At 43.5% G+C, this 27,442-nt stretch overlaps 1 long non-coding RNA gene across 7 annotated transcripts in view; it reads left to right on the plus strand.

The window, feature by feature from the left end:
- The window catches only part of LOC127492122 (uncharacterized), a 140,826-nt gene that overhangs the window by 72,413 nt on the left and 40,971 nt on the right, over window positions 1-27,442 (plus strand). For 6 of the 7 annotated variants that reach the window (XR_016213242.1, XR_016213243.1, XR_016213241.1 and 3 more), the window contains exon 2: window positions 24,513-24,574. This is a non-coding gene — a long non-coding RNA (uncharacterized LOC127492122). Of the gene's footprint in view, window positions 1-24,512; window positions 24,575-26,974; window positions 27,253-27,442 lie in introns of those variants that run through there. The other variant, XR_016213244.1, reaches the window with a different exon arrangement.

Genomic DNA, 27,442 nt, shown 5'->3' on the forward strand with positions numbered 1-27,442 from the left:
CCAAGGACTTGGGCCATCTTCTGCTGCTTTCCCAGGTGCATTAGCGGAGAGCTGGATTGGAAGTGGTGCAGCTGAGAGTCAAATAGGGGCCCATATGGGATGCTGGTAATACAGGTGGAGGCTTAACATTCTACACCACAGCACCAGCCCCAGAACACACATTTATGTTAAACAGGGGCTTCCAGCGCTGGGCTCCTGGGCACAGGTGCGTGTGATTTCATCTCAGGTTCCTGGCGGGTTTGTGTGGTCTGTTAACACAGGTGACCCAAACGGGACATGGGCTGAGGAGGGTGGGCTGTACTTGAGACAGCAGCGTTACCCCAGTTGCTTTGTTGTGTGTCAGGGCTGGGGGAGAGCTGGGCAGCTCCTCCTTGGAGCCCTAGCCTCTCTTAGAAGTCTCGAGTGTTGTTTCCTGGGCTGCCTCCGTGCGTGGTGCCGTCTCCTGCTTGGCTTCACCACGAAGCGATTTCCTTTCGGGCACCTGGGGCAGACGCCATCACACCACGAGACTCCTTCGCTGAGTCTCCCTTGTGGCCAGGAGCTCGGGCTGGCTGACATGACTGAGCCAATGCTCCAGGATTCTGCTGGTTGACCAAGCTGGTCAGCTGAAAAAGTTCTTAAAAATGTCCCAGGGGCATGTTTTTATTTTGTGTTGTTTTTGAAAGGATAAATATTCCTAAACACAGATGTCAGAAAGAAAGCACTCTAGGACTTTTATAAAACTGGCCATGCTGCAGATTTTTTAAAAAAAAATTAGTTAAAAGACTAGAAATTATGGTGACAAAAATATGTCTGCTAATAGTTTACTGTCTGGCTTGAGTGAGTTTAACTTTAAGGTGTGGTAGCTGTGGAAATTTACCGTGAGTCACTGCATAATAACCGGCTATGCCATCAGCCATCAGCCCACACACGATTTTCCAGCCCTGAACTCTTGAATGTTTCTTACAAAAAGAAAATAATACAGCCATATGTTTTATTCTAGGGATGAAGTGGTTGGCGTCACTTTAGACTTTGCTGCAGACTTGTGAATTTGGTGTTTCCTACCAAATTAAAACGTATGGAGCAAGTACCTCCTTTTAAGCTGCCAACCACCCATCTCCTTTAAGAGAAAAACCACACAGAGACAGGCCGTGGTCTGTAGGTGGACCTACTCCATTGTGGGGTATTTGCTTGACCTGGATCGTCTCTCTCCAAATGGCCAGCTCAGCTCTTAGAATCATAATTACACATTGGAAGGAAGACTAACTCAGCAAGCACAGATGGTTATCTCTTCGCATGCTTCATTTTCTTCATTACCTTGGCCTTCTGTTCTCTTTCTGGGGTTCGGAAACTGTACATATTCTCTCTTCTGGACTGAATCAAGGCCACAAGCCTGGAGGTCATAAGTGGACGTTCTTCTTTCCCTCACACTGGGCTTACTCTCCAGTTCTAATAGTTATTCAAGCACAATTGGGCTGGGCCCTTGGAGAGCCTATTTGCATTGTATGCATGCATAGGAGACTAATATAATCCTATCTCCATCTGAAATGTCTTTTTAGCTCATCAAAACCCTCCTCAGCCTCCTCAGCCATTGTGATTCTGCTAAAATTCCCCTCTTTTCTACTTCCATGGTTGTCCTTGTCCTTGCTTGAAGATTTCTGGGGCACTTGCCATATAGATCCTTTTTGGATGTCATGCAGTTCCATTTTCAGTGCTTTAAGAATCTTTTTGTTATTATTTAAGAGGCAGGAGCAGGCAAGTGAGATAGCATGTGTGAGAGCAAGAGCGAGAGCAAGATAGAGAGTAGGCGGGCTTTCATCTACTGGTTCACTCTTCAGATGTCCACATTGGGCCAGGACTGGTCCATTCTGAAGCTGGAAGCTGAGAACTTAATCCAGGTCTTCCACATGGGTGCACAGACCCAGTTACTTGAGGCATCACCACTGTTTCCCAGAATGTGCACTAGCTGCAAGCTAGAGTAAGCAGCCAGGGCCAGATTTTGACCCCATGTGCTCTGATAGGGATGTGAGTGTTTTAACCAGCATCTTGACCTCTAGGCTAGATGCCTCCCCTGTTCAGTGCTTTCCATTTATCTTACCATGTGTTTATATCACTTCCTTAACTAGTCTATAAACTCACTAGTGGAAGAAAAATGCTTCATCCCTTTTTGTAGTTCTCATTTGCCTAGCATCTGGGGCATGATTTCTGACAGATTTGCTAAGGTAATTGATGTGTTCATGAACTCTCATTTAGGGCAAACAGGGTGCACGTCCCTGTGTGAGGCACCTTTGCTTACATCACTTCATTTCATCTTCTCAAGGACCCTAGGAGCTCAGTAGTACTGCAGTTTTTTTTTTGTGATGGCACCAAGCCATAAAAGCATCCTGGATGTTCCATGCCAGGAAATGGTAGAGCCAAGTTCAACCCGATTCCAGATTGAATATATGTGCATTGCCATCCTTATAATAGAGTGGAATCATTCAGAGGCTAGGAGGCAGGGAAGCTTTGTCTTCTTGGAGGGAAGTCTGCTCAGGAAGTCAGCTCCTCAAGTGCCGAGGAACTGTTGAGGGCCTGCCGGGACTGACTGTGCAGCTGCTGGGGAGCCTCTGCCAGCTGGCAGGATCCACGGGACTCCCAGGGGTCTGTCTAAACTCTCTGCTGAGTTCTTCTGATTAGATCCTTGTTATGCTAACTGATATCATGGGCTCCTAATGCCTGTGGGCTAGGAGAGGGCCTCTGCAAGCTGTCTTTTATTTTCCTTGGCTTGTGATCCTTCCCACTTGATGGACATGTGTCCTTTGCACTGTTCCTGCTGCAGTTTATCTTCTAGACTGCACTTGCTGCAGGCAGAAACATCAGAGTGGAGCACCCAGTCTTGAGGACAAGAAGGTAGCCTCAAAGACCCTAGGTGGGGTTTGGGGTCCTTGAGTCCACAGTGCGTGAGGCAGCTTGCTGCAAGTCTGTGTGTTTGAGTCCACATAGCAAACACTGAAATTGCACAGCTGGGCTGTTGGGCTGTCACCCCATGCAGTGTGTACTGTACACGATAAGAAACCTTGGTGCCTAGCAAGAGAACTCTATGACAAAAGAGAAGACTTGGCTAACATACTCTTGTGGTTTTAGATAATTTTCCTTTGTTAGTCAATAAACCAGTCTTTGAGGGTGGGGGGATGTGAAAAGTTTCGCCCAAACACGGCAGAGTTTCTCAGTGTCAAATGTCTGTCACAAATTTTGCTTGTGGTCGCGTCCAAAGCCTACAATTTAAAAAAAAAAAAATGCAGCAATTATCTCAACCAAAGTGCTATTGAGTGCACTTTCCAGTGGTTGGTCCTCAGGCCCCTTTCCCAACAATGTTTTCCTCGTGCAAAAAGCCCAAAGGAGCGTGTGCGTGGCTCCTATAGCCGAGAAGTCAACTCCGCGGAAAATTTGCATGCTGTAATTGAGTTGCCGGGAAAACTCCAGACCTAATTCTTTAGGCTTGCAATGGTTGTGACTCCCTGCAAGCCTTTCAGGCTGATAGTGGAAATGGCAGTCAGACTCCACTGATCTTTTATAACTTAGTTGTCAGATTGGACCTCTTTAATCCAGCTTGGATCCCCTTTGCTTTCACGAGGTGGCAGCTGGTCAACATTCAACTTACTGTTTGAACTCCTACAGGGTGCTTTGCTTTTATAACTCATTTGGATGTAGGTCATGCATTGCCAAATATTATGCTATGTTGAATTTGGAGTATAAGGACACCTTGTGACTGTGGCAACATGGCGAGATCTAGGAGGGAAACAACTTTCTCATATTTTTTAGAAAATTGGTTAGTAAAGCTGAGAATTATTGAACGCATGAACAAAGAGAGGATGTTGCATTCCTTTGAAATGTTTTGAGTGCAGAACTGTGATTTAGCCCTGTGTGCATACCTGAGTTGGAGGTCTGATTGGAATGAAATTGAAGAAGGAGCCCCTATAGAATTCTTGTTGATAACTTTAATGAAAATTTGTTGGGCAATCATTCCTGGTAGATAGGTTGAATTTAATATATCATGAAACTGCAGAGGTTCCTTATTTTTCCTAATGCTTAAAAATGTAACATGAACATGAATATTCATTGTGTGTGTGTTGGGTGCTGCGGTGGGAGCACATTGGACATATTATTGCGTTACAGTGAAGCCACACACAATTGGTGCCCAACTTAAAGGAAGCATCCATCATGCCATCATTCCACATGCTGGACTCTGGGATACTTCCTGGTGTATTGGGTACTCTTTCCTCTGAATCCTTCCACAGTGGAACGTTCAACTATCCAGGCTTGAAGAATGCCCAGCCCATTCAATCTTGAGGTCTGGAGATGAGAGTATGAAGGGGATGCTTTTTTGAAAAATAGGATTTAGGCTGAAGGCAGGTGAAAACTTCATTCTGGAGATTTTGGGCTGGCTGTCTCCATGGTCCTGAATTCTCAGAGCTAACTAGAGGCAAAACAGAAAAACTGAAATTAACCTCTGGAAGTTTGTCACCTTTCTTCCCACATCCTGGCCAACCTTCCCCAAAATAGCATTACCTCTCCAAACAGGTGCCCCTTTGTACACAGGCTCTGTTTTCCCAACATCCTATCAGAATCTGTGTTCAACTTTCTCCTACTTTGGACCAAGTTCCACAGGAGCCACCAGTGAGGCATAGTTTGAACAACAGGAAGTACTCTCCTAGGCCGCATTTAGAGACATGAATGTAGGTTAAGGAGCTGGCCGTTCTGGAGGGTTCTTCATTGGTTAATTTTATTAATAAAACCTATTAATGAAATTATTAAATTTTGAGGGTTATCCTTAAGAGGGACTAAGTGAGGGTGAGATGATGAGGCTGATGAAATAGGATAGAGTTGCAGAGAGAGTGATAGAAGAGGGGGCTCTTTGCCATCTACAGAAAGAGGCCAAGATGATTCTAGAATCTGAAGGTTAGGAGATACAGGTGATCCAGGCTTCTGGTGCCTGATTTTATCTTCTGCACCTCTCTGCCTGATGATCAACTGACCTTGGTCTTCATATCCCTAATGGCAGAAAACTCACTACTCAGAACTACAAACCATGGAAGCCACTTTTAAATATTTCAAATGGAATGGTTTAAGACCTCCAGAAGGCAGAACATCTGGGAAGGAATGAGAACAAGGCATTCTTTTGGTTCTCTATCACCAGAAAAAAAAAATCCTTGAGCGATGTCGCTCCCCCTCTTCGTGGAGGAATGACACAGGACCCTGCGCTGTTCTTTTGTCTGCTCGGCCCTCCCCGGGTTTTCTGCTGGTTCTTCCCGGGTTGGCTACCGTCCCTTCCACCTCCATGGAAGGGCGGTTCCCCCTGCCACTCTCCCCACTTCCGCGGGGGAGCGGCACACCGCCGGCCTGCTCTCTCGGGGGCTGCTCAGATGTTCCTCAGGTGTTCCCGGTGCATGTTGTCTCTCTCCTCCTTTATAGTCCTCTTCCACCAATCCCAACTCTGCTACCCACACGCCGAGTACGCTGCTCTCCTCCAATCAGGAGCAGGTCCTACAGTTTATTGGTTGAACTGGAGGCAGCTGTGTAGAAGCTGTTTCCTCCTCTCCCAGCGCCATATTGTGGGAGAGCAGATGCATAGAATAAGTCTTAATTCCAGTAACTTAGTCTAGTCTGAGTTGCTCCCAGTTGCTCCCCACAGAGCGAAATCTGAGGATAGTTGGAAGTTGACTTTTATGCCAAGTATAAGTTTCCTACTGATATCAAGATATGCTGCATTTATTTATACTCACTTAAATAAGGTTCTTTGGTTACAAGAAATATAAAATCTCTGAGGCAAGCTCAAGGAAAAAATATCCGAGGTAAGAATAAGATGGTCCATTTTATTGACCCTTAAGAACAAGAAACAAAGTATGGGCAGACCACTGAAGTTGAAACTAGAAATTCTAGAACCAGGATTAAAGAGTACCTTATAGTTTCCTTTACTTGTCCCTATTGCTTTCTTCTTTTCTTCAGCTTGGCTCCCCTAGCCCATCTACTCCTGACCTCTCCCCCATAGTTTCTGGCTGACAAGTTACCTCCTGTAATCCCAGCTCTACTTGAACTTCCCTCTCACCCTCTCACCCTCTCACAGAAGATTAATCTCTCTCTATCTCTTAGTTCTAAGTCTAGAGAAACAGCTTGGCTGCATCCCATCATTGGATTGGCTCACCTGGCATGTCTGGTCCTGTTCCAATCATCCACAGCTTATGGAACACAGGGCTTCATGGGTCAGTGGAGACAGATTCTTTAAGAAGTATGTTAGGAAAGGCAACACTTAGACTGCCTATATTAGACACTCATCTTAAATAAAAAAAAAAAAAGGAAGATTATCTAGTTGTCTAGTTGTGGGATTTTTAGCCCTTCATAAAAGCAGACTTAACAAAAGTCCTCTGAATCTTACTTCATGGGTCCCTATCTAGTCCCTTTTATTTGATTCCAGGTTGTTGTCTTCTTTATGATGACACAGAACCTCCATCTGTCGCTTATTTTAATTTGCTCAGTTCTACTTTGCTTTACTTAAACATGTTTGTGTTTTCTTTGGTCTACAAAGTTGAGCTGTTCTTTCTTCTTCCTACTCTTGCTTTTTCTCAGAACTCTGAAAAGCGCTTTTAAAAAGTTGCCCCCAATAGACTCTATCTTATGTAGTATATAAATGTATTTTTAAACAGAAAATTCAGAATTAGTTTCTGGTGTCATGTCCTATCTTTCAGGATGCATGTTCCTCTCTGCCTGGGGTGCAGAGCGTGATGATAAATGAGAAACAATCATTTCCCACATCTCAGTAAAATAAATATTCTCCTTGAAACAGCAGGTGATTAGATCTTCATTTTGATGTATACTGCAGTGTCTTCAGAAATGAGCTAAAAGACCTGATTTCAAAGAGATTGCAAATTTCTAGCCCAGGAATATGTTGAGGTATCTGCAAGGTTCTAGAAGGTCATGTGGAGGTGAAGGCCTGTGGGGCAGGGAGTCTGTAGGGGTGACTCCCAGCAACCTTGACTTAAGTCTGGACTCATGCCATTGACTATGGGTAATTGATTTTATATTCATTTCTACCACTTGTGGTGCCATTATTCGTCAAGGAGTTTGTTGAAGCATTAATATGCCTGAACCATCTCCCAGGTGGAGTCATGGCTTGATTCTCATAAATTATTAATCTTGGGGAAGAAAAGCTTGATTCAAAAATTAATTTGAGTAAACTTGGCTAGTTTGCAGAGAAACTTACATAAGAGGAGCATCAGTTAAAACCTGACGTGAATAAGAATGAACACGAAGTGCTTTGTCGGGAAATATCCCTCCTGCCTTTCTCAGCACAGTGTTGTTTTCCAGGAAGAGAGGCAAAGCAGTGTCACAGCTAAGAGCATAGCACCTGGAGCCAGATGTCTTCTGCTCTGATGCCAAGTCTGCTCTGTACCCAGCAGCATGTCTTTGCTGGAGCTCTTGCACTCCTCATTCTGTGCTTTGGTTTCCTTATCTGTAAAATGGGGTTGATAATCAAAATACCTCTCTTGGAAGATCTGCGTGGGAAATAAACATACTCTTGTTTTTGTAGATGAGGAAAAAAAGGCTCAGAAAGTCGCCTGTATGTCTAAGGTCACAGAGCTGGTGAGCAGATGAGTCTGAATTCAAGCTGCAGTCTGTCAGCCTCCCTTGAGGGCCATTTAATGTTAGTGCTGCTTCCTAAATATGCCTATCAAGGAGCACTACTTGGAAGTGCCTGATGAAGACAGGATTCCTAGGCCCTTAGAGTGGGGAGCAGGAATCTGTGATGTTAACAGGGCCCCAGGTGGTAAGATATGGCGGTGATCTAGCGAAGTTCCCCCACTCTCATGCGTGTAAATGGATTTAGATTCAGAGCTCTTTTACTTCCTCTCCCCACTCAGGGCTTCCCAACTCCCAATCCTCTAGCCCATCTTTTCCTTCCCAAAACATTCCCTGTTTCCCCACAGTGCCTTTGAGAGGAATGGGAACTTTACTCATCTTCTCTCTGAGGTTTCTCAGACCATTTATGTGCCTGGTCAGTTTGTTCCAGACTTCTTCCTGACCATCCAGGCATCAGTGTGAATTCCATTCCCATAGCCAACTTTTTGTTCTTCATTCATTCATTTTGCACCTTCCACTTTTCTTTTAGGTTTTTTGGAATCATTTAGATATCATAGGTGGCATATGTGCTTCCAGTATTGTCATGAAAACTGTAGTTTTTTTTTTTCAGGGCATGATATGATAAAGTCCAGTAATATTTATATTAATAAAATTAATTTTTGAAAAATATTTATTTATTTGTTTATTTGAAGGCAGAGTGAAAAAGAGAGAGGGAGTGATGAGAGAGAGAGAGAAATCTTCATTCTGCTGTTTTATTCCCCAAATTGCCAAAACAGCCAGATCTGGTCTAGGTGAAAGCCAGAGGTCCAGAACCCCAACCTCATCTTCCACATGGGTAGCAGGGCCCCAAGTCCTGGGACATCTTCTGCTGCCCCTCCCAGACTCAGTAGCAAGAAGCAAGATCAGAAGCAGAGCAGCTAGGACTTGAACTGGCACTCGGATATGAGACGCTTGGCATTGCAAGTGGTGGCTTAATCCACTGAGTCACAACATAGGCCCCTAAACATATAAAATTTATTACAGATAAAACAATGACTGGTAGGTATTTTGATGAAAGTAGTTATTTAAAGAGCCAAACGGAGTACAGTGAGTTCTTAGCAGGCGCTGCGGCTCACTAGGCTAATCCTCCGCCTTGTGGCACCAGCACACCGGGTTCTAGTCCTGGTCGGGGCGCCGGATTCTGTCCCGGTTGCCCTTCTTCCAGGCCAGCTCTCTGCTGTGGCCAGGGAGTGCAGTGGAGGATGGCCCAAGTGCTTGGGCCCTGCACCCCATGGGAGACCAGGAGAAGCACCTGGCTCCTGCCTTCGGATCAGCGCGGTGCGCCAGCCGCAGCACGCTGGCCACAGTGGCCATTGGAGGGTGAACCAATGGCAAAGGAAGACCTTTCTGTCTCTATCTCTCTCACTGTCCACTCTGCTTGTCAAAAACAAAAACAAAAACAAAAAAAAGCTGGCAGTTCCTGTATAATTTGCAGAGGGCTGTCTCCTTGACAGACTGTTTCAGGTCCTACACTGTCTACTTTTGGCAATGCTGGTATTGGAGTGCTGAGTCATAGAAACATATTCCAGGCAATTTCCTACAAGGCCAAGTGATGGTTCAAGAAACAATATTCTGCTGAAAAACCTTGTTTTCTACAGTTGTGTAGGTCAAAGTCGAATGCACTTGTCTCTGATAGGACAACAAATTGATTCAAGGACTTTGGCCCACAGGCTGCCTCTTAAAGAGTCAAGCCTGAATTAGATGCAGAAATGAGTAGTTGTGTGTGCTATTGTGGTCTAAATGAATGGTACTCAGAAGCATCAAATGGATTGCTTACCCAGGAAAGGGGAAATAATTGGGTGAATGTAATTTGTAGTTGGTGATTTACACACCAATGTAAATTTTTCAGTTGAGAGGCAAATAATTTTTCCAGATCTGGTGGAAATGTTCCTAGCTAACAGGAATTACATGTATTTGTGAGTAATCATGCTAGCATCTTTTATTCCATTATCATTAAACATTGCTTGAAAATTAATTATAATTTTCAAGTTATGTGTGAGCAAGCCTTAGAAAACAAACTATCTTTATCAGATATGTATATTTTTTCTAGTATTTTGAGTATGTATTAATTCAATATTTTTAAAAGGACCTAAACATTTAGCAAATATTCAAATTATTCAATTCAAAAGGATAGAGTTATTGATGAGATATAATTTGAAATTTGAGGTTAAGTGTCCTTAACTAAGTGTGTGGCCTTGAGCAACAAAGTCACTTTAGTAGTCTAATCCCCACTTTTCTCGCCTATAAGTTAGATTTCTACCTACAGCATTGGGTTTTTGTGGTAACCACATGGTTTGCAGTGTATCTAACAGCGGTCAGCTGTAAAGCCCAGTAGCAGTAGGTTTATGTTTGATGCAAAGAAACAGCTGATTGCTTACTATTGGTTGGGACCTGCTGTGTGGATTTAATGTATGGGGAAGCATGGAGCGTCTGTTGGCACTTGGGAAATTTGGATGTGATTGAGTTGTGAGATGACATTGTCATGCATGGAGAACAGAGGGCATCCTGGTTTCTCTTGCTGGATGGTGACTGATGCCTATGGTGGTTAGTTAGAATATCAAAGCTAGAATTGTCTAGGGGCTGCAACCACCTAGCCGGTGGCTCATAGTCTAGGCCTCCCCAAATAATTTTGCAAAGAATTCCAGTTCTTTGAAAGCAGAATTCTGTGCCCCCAAAAGTTTGGCAAATGTCACATGCACTAACATTATAGATATGTATTGTATAAGTTGGACTGTCTCATATGTAGATACCAGCCTTATCTGGCTATTTAACTAGAAGTTAATAAATAAATAAAACATGAAGTTTCTCAGTTGCAGTGGCTACATTTCAAGGGCTAAATAGTCATTTCTAGGTAATGTCTGCCACATTGAAAAGTGTATATACTGAACATTCCCATCATTGCAGAAAGTTCTGTTTGTGCCATGCAAGAAAGACTCTGAGATTGCCTGCAGTCCAATAACTTACTTGACTTTCTGCATCTCTCAAACCTTTTTTTTTTTTTTAAATTTTATTTTTTGACAGGCAAAGTGGACAGTGAGAGAGAGAGACAGAGAGAAAGGTCTTCCTTTGCCGTTGGTTCACCCTCCAATGGCCGCCGCGGCCGGCGCACTGCGGCTGGCACACCGCGCTGATCCGAAGGCAGGAGCCAGGTGCTTCTCCTGGTCTCCCATGGGGTGCAGGGCCCAAGCACTTGGGCCATCCTCCACTGCACTCCTTGGCCACAGCAGAGAGCTGGCCTGGAAGTGGGGCAACCAGGAAAGAATCCAGCACCCCGACCGGGACTAGAACCTGGTGTGCCGGCGCCGCAAGGCGGAGGATTAGCCTAGTGAGCCGCGGCGCCGGCCTCTCAAACCTTTTAATACCCAGAAGAGTTTCCATTCCACACGACACTGTTTAGAAAATATGATTTGGCATCACTGGAGAGATGGATCCAGTCTTCCAGGGACCTGCTCGGCAGGCTCTATATCTTTACAACTCTTCAAATCCTGTTCCTGATACACCCAGGGTCATAGTTATCTAAGCTCCTGTTCCTGTTGAAAGGTTAATTATTTTGGTATTATGAGACATACCTCACTATGTGTCTGTTAAACTTGTGCACAGCCAGTGTTCCTTCCATCACAGATTTGGAATTGTAGAAGTGGAAGATATGTTAGAGGGACCGTAGTTCAAACTTCTTTTACTTATGAAGACACTTAAACCCGGAAAGGTTATGTGACTTTCCCAGGGTCACTCTGTGAGTAGGGCAGTCTGTGCTCTCACTTTCTGTTATTAAGGTTCTTGTTGTGGGGCCGGTGCCGCAGCTCACTAGGCTAATCCTCCACCTAGCGGCGCCGGCACACCGGGTTCTAGTCCCGGTCGGGGCGCCGGATTCTGTCCCGGTTGCCCCCCTTCCAGGCCAGCCCTCTGCTGTGGCCAGGGAGTGCAGTGGAGGATGGCCCAGGTGCTTGGGCCCTGCACCCCATGGGAGACCAGGAGAAGCTCCTGGCTCCTGCCATCGGATCAGCGCGGTGCGCCAGCCGCAGCGCACCGGCCGCGGCGGCCATTGGAGGGTGAACCAACGGCAAAGGAAGACCTTTCTCTCTGTCTCTCTCTCTCACTGTCCACTCTGCCTGTCAAAAAAAAAAAAAAAAAAAAAAAAAAAAGTTCTTGTTGTGTCTTCTCATCATAAGCCAAAATAAAGGGGGGAAATTATTAATAGACTAGGATTGTGTCAGTGGTAGTATGAATTTTATCTCTAGTTTGAAATCTTGTCTGCCTTTGTGAGTGTGTGTTCTGTAATGATGAGTCTGTATTTCTTAGTTCAGAGTATTTTTACAAGCTCTGACTAGGCAGAGGCCATCACCAAACACATCACCTAATCCCTCAGTTCCTTTGGCCAGCATTGTAAGAAAGTCTGATGGTTTTCAGCAATCAGCCAGTAAGTATGCATCTGCTTTTGAACCCACTCAGAACTCATTTGATCACAAATTCTAGCTAAATCAACCCTATCTGATTTTCCTTTTTTTTTTTTTTTTTGCCAAAGAATATAAAAAGTGGTGAAAATGGCAATCTGTATATTGGAAGAAAAAAGTCACTTTCTGGTTTATAGAAAGGTTGACATTTGCTGTGATACTGTTTGGTTTTGAGGTCCAGGTATGCCTTTCTGTGTCTACTACTGTGGAGGAGAGGAGGATCCCACATGGGGGAGTCACGTAGGTTGTCAAAGGAAGATGGGTCATCTGTCAGGATCATGTCCCAGGGCTGTGATCTGGAACAAATAGACTTCTGGCACCTTTGCTGGGATGTCAGTGGGAAAGCCCCGTTAGTCATCTTGCCAGATGAGGGCTTCTGGAAACCTTCACATGGCTGTACATGTGTCTATTAATGAAAACACAGAAGCCACAGGAGTTGTGGCCACACATGTGTCATCCTGCCGACCCCCTGGACCTGCAAGAATCACAAAGAAGTGAATGAGTTGTGAAGCTTGATCTTTGGAAGTTCTGAGTTTTGAAATATAGGAAATGTCATGTTCACCATTTCTCTTAGAGAATTTTTTTTTGACAGGCAGAGTGGACAGTGAGAGAGACAGAGAGAAAGGTCTTCCTTTTCTGTTGGTTCACCGCCCAGTGGCTGCTTTGGCCAGTGTGCTGCGGCCGGCGCACCACGATGATCCGAAGCCAGGAGCCAGGTGCTTCTTCTGGGTCTCCCATGCGGGTGCAGGGCCCAAGCACTTGGGCCATCCTCCACTGCACTCCCTGGCCACAGCAGAGAGCTGGCCTGGAAGAGGAGCAACCGGGACAGAATCCAACGTCCCAATTGGGACTAGAACCCAGTGTGCCTGCGCCACAGGCAGAGGATTAGCCTATTGAGCCACAGGGCTGGCCTCTCTTAGAGAATTTTGAACTTGAAGGACACAGCTGACTTTTGCCTCCCCAAAGATCTCTGAAGGATGGGTGCTCTCAGGTGTTCTGCTGTTTGAAAGTCATTAATCTTGAGAAAGCATTCATTTTCTCAGAAGATCATCCACCGAAAAACCAGTAATACAGCTGAGCCGATTGTCAGCCTAGAGAATGATGTTGATATAGAATGATGTTGATATGTTTGTTCTGCCTTCACAGAATTCAAATTTTACTCCCTTATATATAGAATCTGATGCAAATTTTCTAGTTAACGATACCATAATACAGAGGGAAGCCTGCTCTGTATTCACCTGCCCTTGGCATGATTTTTTGTCCCATTATATTTAACTGGAGTTAGAGAAAACTCTACCTCAAGGTGTGCCCAGAGATTCAAGTCACTTGAATAGTTTCTTTCACAGGGAAGATCCACATCCACGTTTAGATTTAGAGCAAAATTTGGAATGGACACTTGATACCAGACCCCTGCTGTGTTCTCTCTTGTTCTGCTGCGTGGCCATTAGTACAGCTTGTTTTTATGGCTGGGCTTGCTCATTAGGAGTCAATCTGGGGTTGACCTCCAAATGAGCTTGGTGTAGAGGAAACAGCCCAAGACAAGAGTCAGGAGACCAGTGTCCCACTTCTGTCTGCCGGGGGTTGGCTTTGGACATGTCCATTCACATCTGTAGGCCTCCCTTTCTTCATCTATGAAATGAAGTTTTTAGTAGTGGTGCAAGTTAACTCTGTCCCCTGGCCCCTTGATCATTTTATTCTGTCAGCTAAGGCAATCAGTATCCTTGACCACTTCCTTAATCTTAAAGTATTCAACTTTTTTGGATTTTGCACCACCAATTCCAAGTTAGTTCCACAAAAATTACTAGGTTAAGGGTTGCCCTGGCTATTCAGAGTGTGCATAGGACATTTTTTGTCTTTGAGGCACTCATAAGATGTGTAAACATAATCTAAACCTAATCTGTTTCTCTGGCTGCTGTTTCTTGGCTTTATTCTTCTCCTTTATTTTTGTTCTGTCCCCAGCTTTCTTCAACTTTTCTATATTCTCTCCTTGGAAAATATTACTCATCCTCCGGATTTCAACTACAATTTAAATGTTGTTAATTAAAAAAAATTTCTCAGGGCCAGCACTGTTGACATAGTGGGTAAATCCACCACCTGCAATACTGACGTCCCATGTGGGCACCGGCTAGAGTTCCAGTTGCTCCACTTCTGATCCAGCTCTCTGCTATGTCCTGGGAAGGCAGTAGAAGATGGCCCAAGTGCTTGGGCCCCTGCACCTGTGTGGGAGACCCAGAAGAACCGCCATGCTCCATTTGGGGAGTAAACCAGTGGGTGGAAGACCTTTCTCTCTCTCTTTTTCTCTTTCTCTCCCTCCCTCCCTCCCTCTCTCTGCTTCTGAAACTTCACCTTCCAAATAAAATAAATCTTTAAAAAATTTCTCTTTAATCATGACCTTCTAAATCTCTATCAGTGATTGATTTGTATTCCTCTGTGCATCCTGATCATCTCTCCCTCCCTGGATATCCCACAGGGACCTCCCCAACTCAAAAAGTCTGATATCAAACTCATTTTACTTGTATCCGTTTCTTTCCTCCTGCTCTTTTTTTTAAAGGGTTGCAGTTGTATTCTTTTTTTTTTATTATTTATTCATTTATTTCAAAGTCAGAGTTACACAGAGAGAGAAGAGGCAGAGAGAGGCATAGAGAGAGAGAGAGAGAGAGAGAGAGAGAGAAGTCTCCCATCTGCTGGTTCACTCCCTAATTGGCTGCAACGGCTGGAGCTGTGCTGATCTGAAGCCAGGAGCTTCTTCCAGGTCTCCCACACGGGCACAGGGACCCAAGCACTTGGACCATCTTCTACTGCTTTCCCAGGCCATAGCAGAGCGCTGAATCAGAAATGGAGCAGCCGGGTCTCAAAGCGGTGCCCATATGGGGTGCTGGCGCTTCAGGTGAAAGCATTAACCGGCCCCTCTCCTGCTCTTAAAATCCACCACTTCTCTTGAATTTCTTACTAAGATTAGGAGCATTGCCATCCATTTAGTCACTTAGACTGGAAACTTCAGAGTCATTTGCCTCTCCCCTTTCCCCAATTCTAATTTATTACCCGTACTTTACTTTAATACCCACTACTGAAGTGCTACTGGCTTCTCTTCCCTTCTTCCTATTATTCCTATTACTGCCTTTGGCCAGCGCGAGCTCTCATTGGGACTGTACTGATTTTTTCTGCACCTCCCATGTTCTGACATCTACAGAGTCAGGATGCACTGTGTAGTTCTGCTGTCTGCTGAGCAGTCATGTGGCTGCCATCATAGTGTGGGCCTGTGCATCCAGCCTTGGGGAATGGGCATCAGTTGTGTGGAAGAAAAGTCCCAGGAGCAACAGTGGAGCAGTTTGAAAGGAAAACATGCACCATTCACATTTTAGATGGTTTTTGAATGGAAAGTACTTTAGAAGAGTACGATCTTGAATGGAAAAAAGTATTAGGAATACCTTACTCAAATTATTTTGCTGATTTTTCCTTTTTATGTATGTGCAAGTGTTATATATGATAAAAATCTGCAATATGAGTCTAAAAGAACCCTTTCAACAAGTATAAGACAGTCCAAGTGGTGATAAAAAGCATTATGTTACTGTTTAGTTGGCAGAATTTTCTTCCTAGAGATGAACAAAGCAGTGGTGGGACTCACAATCAGTGGCATCGTAGACTTGATAAACAAAAATCTCTCTAATCAATCAGTACTTTCACCATCCTATTCGGGCATGCTTGCCTTCAGTTTCTTCCTCTCTGACCTATGTTTCCTACTGCTAACAGCATACTCAGATCGGATCATATTATTATTTTTTTTTTAAAGATTTAATTATTTTATTTGAAGGGCAGAGTTACAGAAAGCAAAGGCAGAGAGAGAGAGAGAGAGAGGGCCTCCATCCCCTGGTTTACTCCTCAGATGGCCGCAGAGGCTGGAGCTGTGCTGATCCGAAGCCAGGAGCTGGGAGCTTCTTCCGGGTCTCCCACGTGGGTACAGGGGCTCAAGGACTTGGGCCATCTTCTACTGCTTTTCTAGGCCATAGCAGAGAGCTGGATTGGAAGTGGAGTAGCAGGGACACGAACTGGCGCCCATATGGGATGCTGGCATTGCAGGTGGTGACTTTACCCGCTACACCATAGCGCTGTCCCTGGATCATATTATTCTAACACTTAGAAATATCTCCTTTGAAACAGGTTCTCAACTCTCTTTTTCTTACCTAGAGCTGGAGAATTTGCAGTTCTACTAAGCTCCCAGGTGATATTGATGTGGCTGGCTCAGGGGCCACATGTGCAGTGCCATTGCCTTTAGGGTATTCAAGGATCTTTTCTAAGGGCTCCCGTGGTGCAGCTTCACATACTCTGCCCATTACCTCTGGGATTCTCCACTCTGAACTTTTAAAAATATGTGTATATATATATATATACACACACACACACACACACATGCATGCCTGGGCACACTGCCTGAAAATGATTTGACATTTAAGATGTAGTTAAATGGACAAATTCTACAGCAGGACATATTTCTTTTACTTATCTTTTCCAAAGAGGTAAATTTCAGGATGTTTATCTATTAGGATCAGCCTCTAAGACAGCTAAACTTAATGCCCAGGCTTTTCCAGTAATTAGGACACTGTTCCTTGGGGACCAACAGGTCATAAAGTTTGACGGGGTTTTCCAATTTTCTGGATTATCAATTTGGCAATCATCCCTACACATAACACAATTTATTATGAGTCAAAGGATGCATCATTGTGATCATTTTAAATATTTATAAGATGTTGTAAATATATAAGGTACTGAAAAGCAATTTAAATTGTACCAAACCACCAAAATTCTCCCTGTTTCAATGTATTTTAACTTCAGGCACATAAATAATAAGATAAAAACTAGGGAGTGGGTGCACAGGCAGAGTGAAAACATGGGAAGGTGGTTTTAAGGTGTGCCTGCTGCAGAAAGCTCTGGATTATGACCTGCGTTATGTGACAGCAGTTCAAGACTTGTGGCCTTCGACAAGTGGATCTAAGTGGGGATTTAGGCTGACTTTTGTAGGGGGAATCACTGCTGAACACTGTAGGTTGAGCACTATTTCCTGAGTAGGAAGCTGGATGAGTTTCATGTGTAGTCCCTGTATGTTCACACACACAGACACACAGTTGTAAAGACACACACTGATTGCTAATATAGAACAACTCAGAAATGCAAAGTTAATAGAATTGTGATATAAGAAGCAAGTTAATCCTAACCCTAACCCTAATCCTAACCCTATGCTATGGTCTGCCCAAGCTTCATGAGTAGAATTTTTATTCTTTCATGTATTCATTCAGTGAACATCAGTACACAGTGTATGTAAACCTTATGCTGATATTTGACATACAACAAGGAACAAGTTTTCATAATCCTGGGTGAATGAATGAATGAATGAATATATTTATAGAATAAAGAATTCAAGTTCAACAGCTTGCGATACAATTATAACTGTCTGCATGTGTAGCACTTCCAGACCACTTTCCATGTGCCAGCTTTGTGCTAGAATTTCCGTGAATTTCATTCAGTTGACATTACTACTCAGAGTTAACTGCAAGAATTATTTCCTGAGGAAATGCATACTTAGAGAGGTTAAGAACTTCATGAAATACTGTGTAGCTAGTCACATGTAGAGCTAAGATTTAAAGCGAACTTAATCTTATGTCCTATAGTTTCTAATCTACAATGTTGTAGTCTCATCAGGGAGCTGTTAATATGTGAATACAATGTGATGTGATAAATGCTTTGGTATGGGAAGTACAGGAGGTGGTAGGAGAATACAAGAGGGACAAGAAAATTCTTTCCAGAGAAAATAAAGTTCTTATAGTTGGCCAGGGTTTGGGGGAAAGCATCTACAAAGACCTGGAGGTTTGAGAGATTGGCAGTGTGCAGAACTAGGGTAAGGTCAGCAGGGCTAGAGCACAGAAGCTCTCCCAGTTGACTTCAGCTGCCAGCTGTATCAGTCAGAGTCCTCCAGGCAAACAAAACCAATAGGTTATCCAAGAGGAGACTTACTGTGAAAACTGGCAGTTAGAGAGCACAAAAGGTCCCATGATCTGCCATCTGTAAGCTGAGAACAAGGAAAGCTGGTGGTGTAATTTTGTCTGAGTCCAAAGGCCCAAGGACCAGGGGAGCCAACAGCATGATTCTCAAACCAAGGCCTAAGAACCCGGGGTGAGGTGGGGCTGCTGGTATAATGAGGCCTGGTGTCTGAAGGCCCAAGGACCAAGAGTTTCAATGTCTGGGGCAGGAGAAGATGGATATCCCACATTCAAGAGATACAGTGGTAGTGGTAGTGGTAGTGGTAGTGGTAGTGGTAGTGGTAGTGATAGTGATAGTGATAGTGATAGTGATAGTGAGAAATTGCCTTTCTTCCATTTGCTCTATGAAAGCCCTCAATGTATTGGGTGATGCCTTCCCACATTGCTGAGGGTAGAATGTCTTTACTAGGTCTACTGTTTCAAATGCTTGGCTTTTCAGGAAACATCCTCATAGACACACCTAGAAATCATGTCTTATCCACTATCTGGGCATTCTTTAGCTCAGTCAAGTTGCCATATAAATTAACCATCCTGCCAACTCTACACTGACAACTCCCAGTCTGTATCTCTTAGCGTTTACTCATAGCCTGATTGGAGTTTGCACATGAATGTTTCAGTCTCAGCCACGTTGCAAACATCTGTACTAGGTGTATGCTTCGTAAGGTGTGTGCTGTCCAGTTTAGCCAGCACAGGTCTCTGTTTCTGGTAGGCACTGCTGACTGTTTGGAATAAAGTGTTCTATTGAACAGCACAGAAGGTTTAGTAGTTTCATTTGGGTGCTTAGTGATCTTTGCTTCCCTCCAAACAGAATGAAGGAGAAATGTACCCTGACTGCTGTTTGTCCCTGGAGCAGCTTAGCAGATGTGCCTGGGCTCAGGCAGAGGTGATCTTTGTAAAGAGCTGGCTGCCTGTCTCATGGTTCATAGCATTGCATGCAGCCTGAAGCAGGCCTCAGAATTAAAACAGGAGAGGAATCAGGATGTGTTTGTGAAGAAAATGAGAAGGGAAGAAGGATCTAGAAAAATCAGGAACTCCTCCCATCCCTTTCTTCTGTGTAGGCCATGGTTGCTCTCAGGAATCAGAGTGTCTGAACCTCTAAGGGGCTTGAACAACAGTCTTGAGAGATGGCCAGGTACGTCCCCACACTGCAAATATTTAGCTTTCAAATATCAGTGTGAGAACACAAACGCCACATAGCATTCAGGGCCAGTTGCCTTGATTTCAACCTAGCAGAGTCTCTCAGGGCAGAAATCACTGCATTAAGCCTACACCACCACTCTTCCCATCAGGAAAAGTCTACTTTTCAGTTGCTCATGTACACTCCCTGTAGACTCATGACTTGTTTGTGCTTTATGGCTGCTGACACCTAAATCTCACTCCATTATTATCTCATTTTCTATTTGCCACTGCTTTTCACATCAGTTAAGCGCATCAAATACTCTTGTGTCACACATGTACAATGTACACCCTGCATGAAGAAGCCATATTTCAATCACTTGGCTCTTTGTGAAATAAAAGCAACAGTAGTGAACTAACCCTTAAATTCCAGTCTTTTATTTACTTTTTTTTGTTATAGCTTACATGATATCTTGTACCTTTTTCTTCAAAGATGCTACCATCTGACAAAATGTATTTTCTTTAAATATGTAACCATCAAGTTCAAGTGAGTTTTAAGTACTGTTGGTCTTGAAGCACAAATCATCTGATGTAGTATTTTTTCAAAATAAATACATATATACATAATTTGAAGTCCTTTATGAAGAATAAAAGATACATTTATAGCCATAGAATACCCTTGATAAATCAACACATTCATTATGAATCAACTAAAAAGGAATTTAGAATTAATTCTAGGACTGGCCTCATTGATTTGACAGAATCTTGTTTTGGGCTCAGAAGGAAATTTCCAGTCACTAGGTTGAAGAAGCCTTTGTGGTGATTTGTGCATCTCGGGTCTGTGCCATAGGTCACTCATCATGATGTTCCACACAGTGGACTCTACGGGAGTCCTGAAAGCATCAGTGGCTTCTTTGATTATAATTACTCTGGGCTGTCACAGTGTTAGGTTTTTATGACACTTTTTCCTATAGTTGAACTCACATGTGACAGGCAACCAAGACAAATCCAATAGCAAAAATCTACCTAATGAACAGGTAATGAGAATACAACCTTTATTTCTTGAAACTGGCATACCCTTGTACATGACATGTGCTTTTATTTATTTTTAATCATCTGGCTAAACAACTCTCTTTAATGAAAATGTTAATATAATGATGGTTTGTGGGTGCTTTGGGGGATTAACTGAAAAATTTGACAGATGCAAAAAATTTTTTGATTCTCTATGAAATACGTGTTTGAAAAAGTTTAAGGAAGACATTGCTTCTCCTAGACATTGTATTCCAAGAGCCAGAAACTCCCTTAGGGACTATAGGTACTTTTTAAAAAAGATTTATTTATTTATTTGAAAGAGTTACACAGAGAGAGGAGAGGCAGAGAGAGAGAGAGAGAGAGAGAGAGAGAGAGAGAAGACCACAAGGGCCAGCCAGAGCTGTGCCAATCTGAAGCCAGGAGCCAGGAGCTTCTTCTGGGTCTCCCATGGGGATCCAGAGGTCCAAGGACTTGGGCCATCTGCTGTTGCTTTCCCAAGCTATAGCAGAGAGCTGAATCAGAGGAGGAGCAGCCGAGACTTGAACCAGTGCCTATCTGGGATGCTGGCACTTCAGACTGCGGCTTTACCTGCTACGCCACAGTGCTGGCCTCCATCTAGGTACTGTATGGTAGTCTGGTGACATTTATGGAGCAGGTCCCAGCAAACTGAAAATGTGCCTATTGTTTGATCCCTAAGGAGGAAGCCCTCTTTTTGTATCAGAGTTTCAGATTTTCTGCAGCTTGATTTGAGTTTGTTCTTAAGAATTGGATGCAGTACTCAGTTAGCAGATATGAAGAAGGAAGACCTCATCACGGATGTTGGCTGGGTTCTCCACTGAAGATGAACTTTTTGGGTTCCATCCAGAAGTCAGAATGCTCTCTGTCTTTTGCTTTCCTCCATTCCAGATGAGAGAGGCCCTGCAAAAGCCATAATATGAACTCTACAGTTATCTTTACGTCCTCAGAAGCTGTGGCTGCCGTGGATTTCAGCCTGGGGTATAGGAATCCAACTTCTGAGCTTTTTCTCACCTACTTGGATTATTTCTCTAGGGATATCTCTCATTCACCCACTGAAGTCATGCTCCTGGCCCCAGGATGCCCTCTTTAAAGCAAGGTACTGAAGTGTGAGGGTTGAGATGATGAATCTGGTCCACATTATATAGGCTCAAACACCAACTCCACTACTCACTAACTTGGCGGGTTACATAAGTTCTAAAATGCTTCATTTCATATCAGTAAAATGAGGGAGAACAATGATCATCCTGCTACCTACCTCATAAGACTGTTGGAAGAGTGAATGTCAGCACATTGCTTAGAATGCAGCAGTAGGTTCTCAGTAAATGCTAGCTGTTATTATCACCATGCCACCCATTTCATTTTCCTCACAGCATTTACTGAAGCATTGGCAGTGGTGGTGGAAGGTTGTTTCTCACACACAGGTGAAAGGCCATGGTGAACTGTGTGCCTCTTGCCTTGGTATGTTGTTGAGGCTCCATGGGGAGGGGGGCACTTGCAGGATAGGCTGGAAGGTACTCACTCTGCTTTAACTCTGAGCCAGGATGAGGCCCTTTCCACAGCTGAATCACAGATCCTCCTGAAGGTGGCATCACATGGGGATGGTGGCAATAGTCAGGTGACCTTGGCCTTCTGGTTCTTTTCATAGCCTTTATGTGCAACAAGAGCATGAGAATACATTCAAGCTCAACTAGGCTTTTCAGACTGTGTCATCAATTCACTGGTGGTTAAAACATCACCAATTTTTAAATGCTACATATATAGTTATTTAGGAATAGTATCTTTTTAATAGTTCTATTCCTTGGGTTATAGCCACATAGAAGTACTGGTTCATTCCTTTTAAAATGCATATTTGTGAAAACATTTGGTCAGTGGCTCTCTATTTTTGGTTTGATTCTCTATTCTGGAAGCCAAAACATTGATGTAATTCCAAGGTGAACCTAAAGTATGTGTTCTATTTCTGATGGTGTGTACCTTTGGAATATCTACCACAGATAGCTAGTGATTTCCTGCTCCTGCATAGTTGCAGCCAAAATAAAAGGAATGACAGAGCTAGACTGTGCATTCAAAATCAAACAGTTGATTTTGAGAATTGGGTTTTCCTCTGGTTTCCAGATGCAACTACTCTAAAAATCCTGGACGCCTTTTTGGGACTCATCTTTCTCTACATCTTCCTAGTGCTTAGTACTTGCTAAGTACATGGTTAGACTCTTTGATTATGACTTGATAAGTAAATGTTTGTTGAATGCATAAGTGAAACACTATTGTTAATTGTACACTTTCCTCCTTGGGTGGCATGTTCTCTGTACTCTGCCATTTTCTTTCCTATCCAAGCTCAAGTTCAACCTAAGCTGAGTGGAAAATCATCACAATGGTAACCCAACCGTTGGAAGTCATAGATAGCAAAGCTTCAACAAAACAAACCCTGACCCTTGAAGACTAACATAGTGTTTCCAATATATTATTCTGATAAGAAATTTTCATTAGCTGACTTACCTCAAACGGTAGAGTTAGAAACATACCAGGGGATTCCAATTCAATCCCATCAAGGTGGCATGTACTAATGCCATCTCACTAGTCCCAGTGATCAATTTCTGTTCACAATTGATCATAATGATAGGACTAAGAACCAAAGGGATCACATAAACAAGAATAGTGTCTGCAAATACTAGCTGATAGAATAAAAAAGGGAGAGAACGATCCAACATGGGAAGTGAGATACACAGCAGACCCATAGAATGGCAGATGTCCTAAACAGCACTCTGGCCTCAGAATCAGCCCTTAAGGCATGCAGATCCGGCTGAAAAGCCCATGAGAGTATTTCAGGCATGGAAAGCCAAGACACTCTGGGGGGAAAAAAAAAAAACTAAATGAAAGATCTCCGTGAGTGAGATCCCAGTGGAAAGAACGGGTCATCAAAGAAGGAGGTACCTTTCTCTGAAGGGAGGAGAGAACTTCCACTTTGACCATGGCCTTGTCTAAATATGATCAGAGTGGGTGAACTCAGGGGGCTTCCATAGCCTTGGCAGCTCATGACAAGAGCCTAGGGTGATTACTGATGCCTAAACAAGAGTGTCAATTTGTTAAGTCAACAACAGGAGTCACTGTGCACTTACTCCTCATGTAGGATCTTTGTCCTTAGTGTGCTGTACATTGAGATTTAATGCTATAACTAGTATTCAAACAGTATTTTTCACTTTATGTTTCTGTGTGGGAGCAAACTGTTGAAATCTTTACTTAATGTATGCTAAACTGATCTTCTGTATACAAAGAGAATTGAAAATGAATCTTGATGTGAATGGAAGGGGAGAGGGAGTGGGAAAGGGGAGGGTAGTGGGTGGGATGGTCGTTATGGGGGGGGGGAAGCCATTGTAATCCATAAGCTGTACTTTGGAAATTTATATTCATTAAATAAAAGTTAAAAAAATAAAAATAAAAAAGAAATTTTCATTAAAAGCAGCCATCATTGTGGTATGTGCAAAAATGCACCCTATCCTGCCTCTACCACCACCAAAAATGTTCACTTCCTCATGTCTGGAACCTGTGTACTACCCTTGCACGATAAAAGTTATGAATAAATTAGTTTTCTGACCATGAGGAGATTATCCTGGATTATACAGTGGAACCAATATAATCTCAAGAATCCCTTTAAGAGGGATGCAGGAAGGTCAAAGTCAGAAAGAGGGTGGAAGATGCTAAGGTGCTGGTTTTGAGGAGGGAGGAAGAAGGAAGGAGCCATGGACAAAGGAATGCAGGAAACTTCTGTAAACTAGAAAGAGCAAGGGAACCATCTCTTCCCAGAGCCCCCAGAAAGAGCATTGCACTTCCATCCATTCTGGACTTCAAGACTCCAGAACTGGGAAGTACTAAATTTGTGTTTTTTAAACTTACCATGCTGGTGATGATTTGTTATGACAGTAATAGAAAATGAATACCAATGTCTATATGTTCCATCATGTTATAAAACAAATTTTTAAGGTTAAAAAAATAGGACTGGATCCCCCAAATGCACACTGGCAACTTTGCAAGCCACACAGGCAAATACATGTATTTGTAGTCTACCTGGGCACGATACTATTGTTCTTATCTGTTCCAAAGACAAAAATAACAGCTTGGTTGTATGAAGGGAGCCCACAACCCTTGCCCCTTTACTATCAAGTGAATGTCAACCAAAGTGGGAAGGAATAATTTGCCTTGGGTTTCTTTTCTCTGAGTACTTTGCTTTGGCTTCCAGATGCCTGCTCAATACATCAGCTGGAGAATCCGACTTGCTTTGTCAAAATGAAATTGAACTAGGTAAGTTCCCTAAGTTTAATGTAAGTCCAAATGAAATCTATTAAGCATATTCAGATTCTATTCTAATACAGAGTCTGTGGATAAAAAGTAAAAGTCTAGACTAGCATTGTAGGAGCCCATACTTTCAGAGTCCTTTCAAATTCTTTCTTTAAAGATCTACATTTCTCTCTTTCCTAAATCTTTTAAAAAAAAAAGAGCTTAGTGACATGTCTGGCTGCTTTGCATTTTCATTGTTAAATATCTTCATTCCTGTGTTCTCAATTTGTAAGGCAGTAGGGATGTGATCAACATAATGAGCCTCGTTTTCCTGGGCAGTTCCTTGTAGTGCTAGGAGAAGAGAGAAGGAGGCTCATTCTGGTAGCAGAAGCTAGGTACCCCCTCTACCTGGTACTGAATAAGGCAATTTCACCCTGACTTCTCACAATGGTGACAAGGATAGTCCAAGAACCATGTCATGTTCCTGTTAGCTGCAAAGTCATGATTACAGTACTGTGTTTTGGGGGCTCCAGTTCTGGAGTCAGGCAGAACTGAGTTCAAATCTCAATGCTGTCCCTGAGTGGTTGTATGATATTGGGTAAGCTGCTTGACTTCTGTTTTTATTTGGAGTGTCATTAGCACTGTCTGCCTCATTGTAAAAAGTAAATAGGTTGATGAATTAAAAACACTTAGCACAGAACTTTGCTATGGTACTTAATAAGCACTCAATAAATATCTAGAATATGCTCTATGTAACATTTATTCAGACTGTAGAGATGTTGGATAACTAATATTCTCTGTATGGTAAAACTACATTTCCCTCTCCCTTCCTGCCTTGTCCCAAGTTCCATGTGATAGGAGGCAAGGGAAAGAACTTATTTGGAACGAGTTCATGTCTAATGGATGTTCTCTGGCTGCCTGTGTATCTCTGGAATTGAACATTAGATAGATAGATAGGGTGATGGGGGCATTGGCCGACAGTCCAGCACTTGCTTTAACATCCATGTACTACAGCTGTGGAAATCCCCTTTAGGCCTTTGACAACTCTGCGTATCAAAAGTTATTTCCATCTTCCTTTTTTTCCTGCTTCTTCTTTTACCCTGACTCTCTTAGGGGACAAGAGCTCTCCTATATCTTTTTCCCAAGTTCACTGGAGAGATTTTTGTCTTTGCCAAGGTTGATGTCCAGAACATCTGGAGGCCCGTGAAAGCGAAGGATTGGCCCACAGTGGAGTCACTGATTGCTCCATCAGGCACGTGGCTGCCAGCTCTCCACCAGGCTCACAGTTTTTAGAGGCAGCTTGTGTCATGGAGCCCCCTGCACATTCACCATTGCCTGCCCGTAGATGCCACTTACACATTAGCCCACCCTCATGACAGTGATATGCCATTTAATGGGACTTTCAAAAGAATGGTTTGCTTTGGAAGCTTCTATGTAGGAAAGCTTTGTGGGGATTCCAACATATCCCACATCGAATTCACTAATCCCCCTGGCTGTCTTCCCTTCTGTGTGCTCTGGATCAGTCAGTTCACCAACAAACTGACATCTGGGCGTCATCCTCGATCCTGTTCATCCTTTCTTCTACAGCTAGCTATGTGGTCTCCAGTTCTGAGGCATCCACCTCCACAGTCCTCCCCAGCATTATCTTCTTCTTCTCTCCTTCCTCACTGGCATTGTCAGTCCAGGCCCCCTCAGTTGCTACCTGCTGCCTCTCTGGTTTGGCTCCTCTGCCTGCAGTCACTGCTCATCCATTACAAATGGGGCCATCTTTCTGAAACAAACATCTGCTCAGTAAAGACTCCTGTAGCCCTTTGGCTAAACTCCATGCTCCTCCATTCATGTGCAGTGTGGCAGCGTTGGTAGCAAAGATGACCCTGGAATCGATACTTGGGCACACAAGTTGGCTCCTCCACTTACTAGCCATGTGACCCTGAATAAGTTACTTTACCTCTCTGGTACCAGTTATCTGACCTGTAAAATAGGGGTAATGATGGGACCTCATAAGATTGTTTCAAAGATTAAATACGATAGTACATATTGGCACTCTGAACAGAGACTGAGATATAACAAATGCTCAAAAATGTTGACTGCTACTGCCAACTGCCTTTAGTTAGCTACTGAGGCCCCACAACCAGCTGCCTCCTGCTGGGAGGTCAGGGAGAGACTTAAATGGTAGAAATCTAACTTTTTTTTAAAAAGATTTGGTTATTTGGAAATCAGAGTGTCAGACAGAGAGGGAATGACAGAGAGAGAGAGAGAGAGAGAGAGAGAGAGAGAGAAAGAGAAAGAGAGAGAGAGATATCTCCCATCTGTGAATTTACTCCCTACATGGCTGCAATGGCTAGGACTGGGTCAGGCTGAAACTAGGGGCCAGGAGCTTCATCCAGATCTCCTGCATGGGTGATCTTTGGCTACTTTTTTCAGGTCAGTAGCAGGGAGCTGGATCAGAAGTGGAACAGCTGGGAAAGGAACTGGCACCTGTGTGGGATGGCAGCATCACAGGCTGTCGCTTTACTGGCTATGCTACAACAGCAACCTCTTTTCTAAATCTACAATGATAATGGAACTGAAGACTTTTAAGGAACTCCATTGGAGCAAGTGTTTGGTATAGTGGTTAAGATGCTGGTTGGAATGCCTGTGTCCCACTTTGATCCCCAGCTCCAGCTTCTGATTCCAGCGTAGTGCTAATGCAGGCCCTTGGAGGCCGTGGAGATGGCTAGATTGATTGGGTTCCTGCCACCCACTCGGGAAACCTGGATTGATTTCCTGGCTCCTCACTTTGTCAGAACCCAGCCCCAGCTATTTTGGGCATTTGAAGAGTGAAATAATGTATGAAAATTTCTCTGTCTCTGTTTGTATGTGTCTTTCTCTATCCATCTCTCCATTTAATAC

Source organism: Oryctolagus cuniculus, chromosome 9 (genome assembly GCF_051225735.1).
Source record: "Oryctolagus cuniculus isolate XC-2025 breed Fujian yellow rabbit chromosome 9, ASM5122573v1, whole genome shotgun sequence".
Classification (NCBI taxonomy): domain Eukaryota; kingdom Metazoa; phylum Chordata; class Mammalia; order Lagomorpha; family Leporidae; genus Oryctolagus; species Oryctolagus cuniculus.